The sequence below is a fragment of the Sceloporus occidentalis genome, unplaced genomic scaffold (assembly GCF_023333645.1).
Source record: "Sceloporus occidentalis isolate IW3139 unplaced genomic scaffold, rSceOcc1.0.p SCAF_5, whole genome shotgun sequence".
Taxonomy (NCBI): domain Eukaryota; kingdom Metazoa; phylum Chordata; class Lepidosauria; order Squamata; family Phrynosomatidae; genus Sceloporus; species Sceloporus occidentalis.
Window position 1 is genome coordinate 32,938,229 of NW_028316985.1, and position 9,385 is coordinate 32,947,613.

A 9,385-nucleotide genomic window follows, 5' to 3' on the forward strand; every position below is an offset into this window, starting at 1 on the left:
ATCTGCCTCCTTATTCTCCATCTGTTCCATTTCCTCTCCCATCATTTACATTCTTCCTTGATCAGGAAGCTCCTTCTTCTCCTCTTCCCATTTACAGTGCATTTGCTTAGTCCCAACTACATCCAGCAGCTCAGAGTCCCTAAAGCTGCCATTTCTCACCCCCATTAAGTGGCATGGAGAGGTCTAAGTTGTGGGGAGGCAATTCTTCATGAGTGGTAGAGGTTTGCAACTTCTTTTTGCTTCTCTCTTTCATCCTGTGTCTTGAGTACTTTTGCAACAGCACTTCATCAAAAAGATAAAACTGCCCTGTCTCTTCCTCATAATAAGCTGGCGAGAGGATGTTATTCACCTCCTACTTACAGATGGCAACAAAAGGTAAAAGAATACAGGATTTCAGAAGCTTTTGCTATATGAAGCTGTTTCTGAAGCTTCCTTGAGTCATAAATAAGTAAAATAAAGAAATATTCTGTTATTTCTGAATGCAGCAGCAGTATAGTGCTATGATGCTTTTCACTTAAAAACACAGGATACAGAAAGTTGCTCTATACAGAGCCAGGCCCACTGTTGACAACTGGCAGAAGCTCTTCAAGGTTTCAGGCAGAGTTCTCTTCTGACCTTATCTGGATATTCCTGGTATCCTCTGGTGGTCTTCTGTCCAAAATCAAATGTATTTCCATGTGTTCAAGAGTTCTTGGTGAACTCAAGAATAATACATTTTGGGTGGGGCAATGTAATGTGGGTCCAAAGGATGAGATATTACTGGAGATTCATAGTATTATGATTTTCAGTTCAGAAATATAGAAGGAGAATCCAGGCAGAGGCAAGCAGCATGAGCACTCCTAGCTGACAGTGCCTTATACTGAATCAGCCTTTTGATCTGTAAAGTTTAGCATTGTCTACCTACAGGTAAGCAACCAGTGGCTAATGGACTGTATGGAGCCCTGGAAAACTTCTCCCACTTTTCTCTACAGCTCAGCTGATCAGCCATCAGCTGAGAAGAGGAGAGGTACCAGGGCTGGCCAATGGTTTCCAGGAGCCCTTTCACATTTCATAATTATTCTTTAGCTATTTTAACTGTGATGGTAACATCCTATGGAATCCTGGGGTTTGCAGTTTAGGTAGAAGTAATTATAATTCTCTTTCACAGAGCAATTATGTGTTAAGTAAACCAACCCTAGGATTGTATGGGATATTGTCATGGCAGTTAGGACATTATTATTATTATTATTATTATTATTATTATTATTATTATTATTATTCTTATATCCTGCCTTTCTTCCAGTATAGGGACTCAAGGCTTTATCACATGTGGCTTTTAAACCACAGTTAAAGTTGGAAACTAACACCATTGGTGATACTTAATGCATAAACTCACCTCTGACTTGCTGCTGCTGTGTCTGTGAAATGTGGTTAGGGCACACTTTTTCTTTGAGGGGACAACCTGTTAATAACTTCCCAATCATGTTGCTGTGCCATTAGTCCTCAAGTGCAATAAATTCCTTCTGCAGAAGTTCCAAGATTGGGCAGTCACCTTGTCTCAGTGTCCTCCTCTCCCCTCCCCCTTTCTCTCACTATTTTCAAACAGGCTAGTTTTCTTTTCTTTTTTCACTTTTTTTCTTTTCTTTTCTTCTTTGTTTCACTAACTCATGTTGCCATAATTGCTAAACTGCATTACAAAGAGAAACAAAAATAAAAAAAAAACTGAAAGGCATGCTAGGTAGGGCATGGGACAGGGAGGCGGGGTAAAAGTGGAGTTCAGAAGAGAATGCAAGGCACCACTGATGGAAGAAACAGCACCTGTGGCACTGTTGAAGGGTCGTGTATTAAGGAAAACTCCCAAATCAGTTTCTATCCATTTCCTTTTACTAACTCAATGGCAATGAGAATGAGGATCATGTGATGAAGTCCTTAAAACTAAGGACGCCAGCCATGAAAGCCTTCGTCCTTAGAGTGGAATTGTAATGCTGTAACTGTGCAATGTGAGAGAGCCCTAGGTCAGCAGTTTGGTAAATCTCTGAGATTTATCCTAGACTTTATAGGAACTAACCAAGGTTCTGAACTCAATCCTCTTCCTTCAGCACTTCAGTATCTTTAAAGTCTATAATGAACTTTATTGGCATCTGGATTTTTTAATTTAATGGGGAAGTGACAAGGCTTTAAAATCTTCTCTTGCAGTTATTATATCCCCTAATTTCAGGAGGTCGGGAGGAAACATTTCAACCTCACAGTGAAGGCTGTCTGTGTGAGTATGTGCACACAACCTATCAACCAACACTGGTTCACTGAGTCAAACATTTTGCCCATTTGTGGTCTACACTAAGAGGTCATGGCAATCCAGGGTCTGAAGCTAAAAATCGGTCTAAAAGATCTCCAGGTTTAAAGGAGAAAATTTTTACATGCAAAGCATGTGCTCTACCACAGTGGGTTATAATTGTTTTTTAACAGGAGAAACATCACTGTCTCATTGCATGCATCATTTGTTGGCACAGGATACTGGGAGTGGAACCCTGACTAGCAGTGCTAAGGAATTGGCTTTAAGCCTCTTGCTACTATTTATCTGTAACAAGGTTGGGAATCATGCAGCCATCAAGATGTTGTTAGACAGAAACTCCCATCAGGCCTGGTTAAGAATGCTGGGAGCTGCAATCCAATATCTTCTAGAGTGTTACATTGTTCTATTAAATGCTTTGTATGAGTGATTCTGTGCCCAGTTTTCAGGAGCTATAAGATGTTTCTTGTCTGTATTCTCCCCCTCCCCCTCATCTTCTCCTGTCCTTTTGTCACCCTGGAGAAGAAGATTCTTGGTCATTCTGTTGTCCTGAGCTTTGCTGTCCATTGGGAAAATAACTGGAGCCACCTGGATAGCAAAGTTACTGGGACTCATCTTAAAAACAAATATAGAACCATAGGTTGGGGAGCCCTTCAGTAATATATTTAATCAACCATTATGCAATGCTCTATACATGGGTACTGATAGACACATAGCCAAGGGGTTACTTAAGGTGCTATATTGATCCACATCAACAAACCAATTTTATCCCTTTCCACCAGGATCAGGTCTTTTGTAAAGTTAATGAGATTCAATTGTCCATTCGAAACCATGTCATCTCAAAGCACTTTACATTAGAACAGGGATCTATCACAACATACTATTGTTAGGAAATTTCCCCCTACTCGTCCTCTGCCACAGCAAGTCAAAGGATTGAAGCTAAGCTCAGAAGGAACAGGGAAAGATGAAGCAGAAGTGCATGTGGCAGACTATGCCATCTTTACTGCTAAGCAAAGTTGGCCAGTGCTTTGACCTGTGGGCTCTGGCTGCACTGCACCATTGCACTTCCCCCTTCTAGCTCTTAGCAATATCTAGTGTTAGTGGAGCATCTTTAATGAGTCAGTGATAAAGGTTCCAGCAGCTGTCAGTTCTACTGCATCATAGAGATGGCTCTCATCAGTTTTATTTTACCAACCCCTAGGCTATTAGTCTTGACGGGTGACTCATTCTATCTCCCCCTTGCTCTTTCCAACATTCATTTCTGTTTCCTGCTCCTTGTGTGTGAATTAGTCTGTGTATGAGATTGGAATATAAGCAGAGATAGTTTCTGGTGAGTATTTGGAGGATTATAGCAAGACGTAGCAGCAGTGAGATAGTTTTTCCCCTGAGCGCAGACTGCCTCCAATCTTTTAACAAAATTATGCAAGCATGCTAATTGCCAGCTTAGTTACTAACTTGATTCATGATGGGCTTGTGCAGCATCTGTTGACTTATGCCTGCTGGCATAATTCTTCAGGTATGAGAGATCTGCAGATGTGCTGAGGTAAAGCAACCTGGCATATAAGTAAGTAAGGATGATAATAATCATCATGTCAAGAAGTGCTTTCCTATCCACCCCACTCCCATAGATATATACTACACATGTATATGGCACAGAACAACTTGAGAGGTAATTCAAGCAAACTGGCTGGCAAAAAGAAATTCTCCCTTTGCATATGGGAATAGCTAGTGGGAAAAGGAAACTCTTGCAGTGACATTTGGCTGCAGTTTAATTTCTGAGAAAGGCAGAATAGCCAAAGCCAGAGGAGTGAACTGATGCACCTTCAATGGTCATTTATCAGTACACCAATATTTTCCTCAATATTGGGGGAAGAAAGAATGTAAAGCATGACTGAAGTTCAGAAAAGTTAATATTTTAGGCTAGGCTGCCATAGTCCGTCACCCATCTTGGTCACTGGAATAACTTGTCCTAGTCGTCCGCAAACTGAACCAACATTTGGATCACACAGTATACAGAAACCCTACACATACGGACAGATACCGGCACAAGACCTCCAACCATCACCCAGGACAAAAAAGAAGCACAATAAAAACATTAGTAGACCAGGCAAAACGCATCTGTGAATCCCACTTCTTGGAAGATGAACTGAAGCACTTGAACCGGGCTCTACAGGCGAATGGATATTCCAGCTCAGACATCAGAAGGGCTTCCAGACCCAGAAAAACCCAGAGGAGTGAAGACAAGCAACCACCCAAAGGGAAGGTATTTCTACCATACATCAAAAGAGTCACAGACAGAATAGGGAAACTGGTGAGGAAACACAACCTCCAAGTGGTTTACAAACCGACCAAGAAAATCCAGCAAATGCTGCGCTCATTGAAGGACAGGAGAGACCCTCTCACAGCCGCAGGAGTTTATCGCATACCATGCAGCTGTGGTCAAGTCTACATAGGGACCACCAAACTCAGTGTCCAAACACGAATCAAGGAATACAAGAGACACTGCAGACTGGGTCAGCCAGAAAAATCAGCAGTAGCAGAACACATTATAAACCATCCTAGGCATAAAATGCTGTTTGAAAACACTGAAATTCTGGACCATGCCAACAACTATCAGGTCAGAATGCATAGGGAAGCCATTGAAATCCACAAACACTTGGACAACTTCAACAGGAAAGAAGAAACCCTTAAAATAACCAAAGTTTGGCTATTGGTCCTGCAAAACAGCAAAATCAGGACTCAGCAAATGCAAATGAATAACCACCCAGGGTCGGGCTTTCCCAGCAGACAATGATCACTAATTAAGCAGATGCTAATCCTTCTTTGCATATCCTTCCCCTGAGTCTCTGCCACCAACAACAGAACAATACATAGATTAGCATGGGAATCACTCCTCCCTACCCAGGATCACACAGAATATATATATACCTACTCTCTTCCATGCCAGTATTCTCTGAAGATGGCAGCCACAGATGCGGGCAAAACGTCAAGCATAAACTCTTCTAGAACATGGCCACATAACCTAAAAAACCAACAAAAATCTATAGATGCTGGCCATGAAAGCCTTTGACTTCACAACTTGTCTAGACTCTTACCATAATTTAATTGACTGAACTCTATGGGTTACAAGGGTTTCTTTCTGACTTCTGCTGTACATAATGTTAAATATGTGGGTTGATGTTTAAGATTCCTTTCTGTGACCTTGATTTGAGCTCAGGATAATGTTCCACAGCTGTGGATGTTTTTAATTTCAACTTTTTTTTTAAACTTAATCCTATCCTGCAGAATTTGAAAATGAGGAAAAATACCTCTATTAGTGTCAGTAACAATGTAGACCTCACAAACCTAAAGTCTGCCTAGGCCTGCCCTAAGACATCAATAAAATAGATAGCATTACATTTATCTATTCTTATATCCCCATTGGGTGTATCCTTTTTGCAGAATAATTTGGCACTCCCCAAGCCAACTATCATAGAAGAGCAAACCAAACAATATCAAAGGACTCTGAAGCAGAGTTCAGGGATCCAGGTCCCCTGAGGGAGATGGCAGTCAAATCTATCCTCTTGAGGTGTGAGTAGTGCCTACTAAGTCAAAAGGAGATGCTGAGCAGCCACATAGATCTAGGGAGTGTCTGCAGATATCTTATTTACACATCAAATATAGACATGCCTATCAGATAAACTGGGATTTTTCAGGAGTAAAAGTGTACTCATGAGTAGAGCATTTTTCATATAGTTCAGTTCTTCAGATTATTCTTACCACTTGTAGAATACCTTGGGCAAGGCAGTGAAAGCTTTCTCCTATAGGTATAAAGTCTTGGAACAACGTCTTGGTTCCTTGATCTGTAGGTTCCTTGACTACCCAACTCTTCCCTGGACTTGCCTAAAGGACTGCTTTCAGGCTTTACTTCTCTCATAGGGCATGTGTTTGGATTTTCAGTCTGCCTTCTGACGTCAGGTCCTGTACTTATCCTTCCTTATTTATAGTTGTTGTTTTTTCCCCTATATTGCCTGAAGCAGGATACTATGATCAGGATCCTGTCAGTGATTTACATTGCCTTAGCCTCTGATTACAGTATCATAAATAAGTTTTAAATGTTGCAGAAGGAGGCATCCTGCACTCTCTTGTGCAATCTCTTTGTGGCCTTAGATGCAGCTTCCCACAAGACATTTATTGACCAAATGGCATTTGGGTGAACACTTGTGACCAGGCAGTGGCAGGGGGTAGAGCTGCACCCCACAGCCTTTGAAGTGCTATTCAACATCTGGAAAAATAAGTGTTGCCATCACCCTCAAAGCCAGCAATGTGGGGATGCCAATGGAGATTTATGCTCTGCTATGACATATGAAAGCAAGAGGGCATTTCAGCTTGCACTTCCAAGAAGCCTATAAAGAGATATTTCATCTCCATTCCTTTCATCTCCATCCTTTACTAAGTCTTAGAGCTGAATACAGATTGCACAACATGTTCTCGAACCTGAGTCCATAGATTCACTGACTAGTGAGCATTATAAATTCTGTCTGTACATGTCTTGTAGTGATGTTATCACAAACACGCACCCTATGATGGAAAAGGGAACCAGAAAGGGATTCTGAATTAAAAGCTTTGTTCCTTCTTCTGCCTCCCTCCTGCTCCAACCTGCCCAGCAAACTTGTTCTGTGAAAGCCATGGCAACATATTTTAGGAAAGGAATTTGACATATTCATCTAGACTCCGAATATCCAAAATCTCAGCAGGCATAGTGGTCTGATGAAAACTGGCTGTCGGACACAGCAGGAGAAGATTTGCAGGACTTAGAAAATGGTGCCGCAGGTGGCACCGTTAATAAGATCTACCCCACTGTGTGTCAGATCCTTCTGGTAGAGGGAAGAATGTGATTGTGACAAGGCCAAGCCATAGGAAGAGCTGGGGAAAGTTCCATTTTTAGAGTACAATGCCCCAAAATCTAGAATGGCTGAGGAATTCTGGGAGTTGCAGTCTAGAATGGAATTTCCCAAGTTCTGGTCATACGTACAGGCTTGTTGTAGTTATGTGCCTACTAATAGACACATGAAACCCTCTGGTGACTTTGCACAAGTTACATGGTCTCAACTGCAGGGGAAGGTAAATGGCAAACCTCCTCTGAATAAATCTTGCCAAGAAAATCCATGATAGGTTCACCTTAGGGTTGCCATAAGTAAAAACTTGACTTAAAAGCACACAACAACAACAACAGACTCAAATATGATGACCCTTCCATATAGTTTTCTTGACAAGATTTATTTAGAGGTTTGCCATTGTTTTCCTCTGTGGCTGAGAGAATGTGACTTGCTCAAGGTCATCCAGTAGGTTTTCATGGCCAAGTGGAGATTTGAACCATGACTTGCCAGAATCCTAGGACTTTATCACATGGGCAAAATCGGGGGAAATCAGTGATTTAAACTGGCATTATCCAGTGATATTTGCACGATCACGGTAAAGGTTTTCACAAGCGATCGTGATTAAAGATGACTTATCGTGGGAATAACTAGGGAATAACCAGCAACAAATCATGCAGGGAACATTGGGAAGCCCTGCCCATTTGTTAAACCATAATAATGAGCCCTGATCAAGACCTTCTCATATCACCTGTGGAATGTTGAAGTGGCTGTTGCAACTTTAGAAGGCTTTCTTGCAATATTCCCTTATTGCGAGTCTGCTTTCTCTTCTGTACCTCAGCCAGCTTGGTCAAATGACACAAAGTTACTAATATAATATACAGATGTTCTGGTGCAGTCTATGAGCCCTTTAAGAAGCCTTCTGAAGGTGGCAAAAATTGGGAAAGGGCAAAGAGCCTTGGAAGGGCTCTAGGTAATGATGCTATGGATTGGAATGGCTCATGCACACAGTGTCAGCTGAGTCGTGAATTGGCTTTGGGGTTTAGTCCAAATTCTAAAGGTGCTATTGAAGGCATTGAAACTCTTTTTGAACTGGAGTCCACCCATTAAAAATACTAAAACCAGCTACTACTCATTTTTGAGCCATGGCTCACAAGGTTAGAGCGCAGGGACTTCTTTATTAGAAGGGATGGTAGCTGCCTCCCCTGAGTTCCTTCTCAACTTAGACAAAATCCTTTCAGCTGCTGAAAGGAACGATTGTTGTGAATCAAATCTGTTGGCAATGCAATCTATTAGGGGAAGGAGTCATACCCTCCAGCATTTCACAGATGAAAACTGAGATGCATGGCCAAAACATGTGATCAAAATGGCAAAAGCTATTAATGAGGAAGAGAACACAAATCAAGACAGTGTGTAGCAGTTTGCTTTTGCCTCAGCCCACTGCGAAGGGCAAGATTCTGTCCTCTCCTCTCCTTCCTGTTGAGTTAATTGTACAACCACTTTTGCTTTTTAAACTCAGTTTGCAACAACTTAAATAAACTTAGCATAAAGGAGGAAATTAGGATGAGGAAGAGGAGAGAGAAACTTTTCAAGCAACTTCAACAGTGGGAAGCCAGTGGATTAACCAGGACTATCCTTGCTAAATCAGGGTAGTTGAATAGGATTGAGCTGGCTTGGTCATGAATGAAGAATTTAAGATCTGTTAGTTTAGCAAAAGACCTACCCCTGGTGTAAATGAAAACAGCTAGAACTGGTTTGTTGGCATAGATCAACATAACTGCCTAGAGCTTTGGGCCATCATTGGAGTTATAATTCTGGGAAGTATCACGATGAGCACCTATACTACAAAATTTGCTACTATATGACTTAATTTAAGGGAAAACACACAGACATATCAGGCAGCTGGATAGAGGAGATAAGCCAGCAATCAGACACTCTTCACTGATGACATCCTGGCATAACAAAGTGGTGAATATAAAGACAATATCTCCAAAGGATGTTAGGCTAACCAGCGCTAACTAAGATGTCTGCTACAATGCTGGATGATCCATCCAGTGATGAAGAAGATCTTTCCCCTGCCAACTGGCCTATACCAAGGGAGTGTGTTTCCTAGGACCAAGGTGGTCACAGCACCCTCCTCCAGGACATGTCACAGCACATCACCTAACTTTTGAGTGAACGTTCCCAGGCTCCTGGGTTCATTATCTGTTATACAGAGAACAACTGCATCCAGAGTCTTTGTGACCAGAGCTTAGAAAGG

General features: G+C 41.7%; 1 long non-coding RNA gene across 4 annotated transcripts in view; it reads left to right on the forward strand.

Annotated features, from left to right (window-relative positions):
• The window catches only part of LOC149311888 (uncharacterized), a 42,863-nt gene that overhangs the window by 3,270 nt on the left and 30,208 nt on the right, over positions 1 to 9,385 (forward strand). Inside the window, exon 2 of one of the 4 annotated variants that reach the window (XR_016281513.1) lies at positions 2,176 to 2,242. The exons of the other annotated variants lie outside the window; for them this stretch is intronic. This is a non-coding gene — a long non-coding RNA (uncharacterized LOC149311888). The remainder of the gene's footprint in view (positions 1 to 2,175; positions 2,243 to 9,385) is intronic. 4 annotated transcript variants of the gene reach the window in all.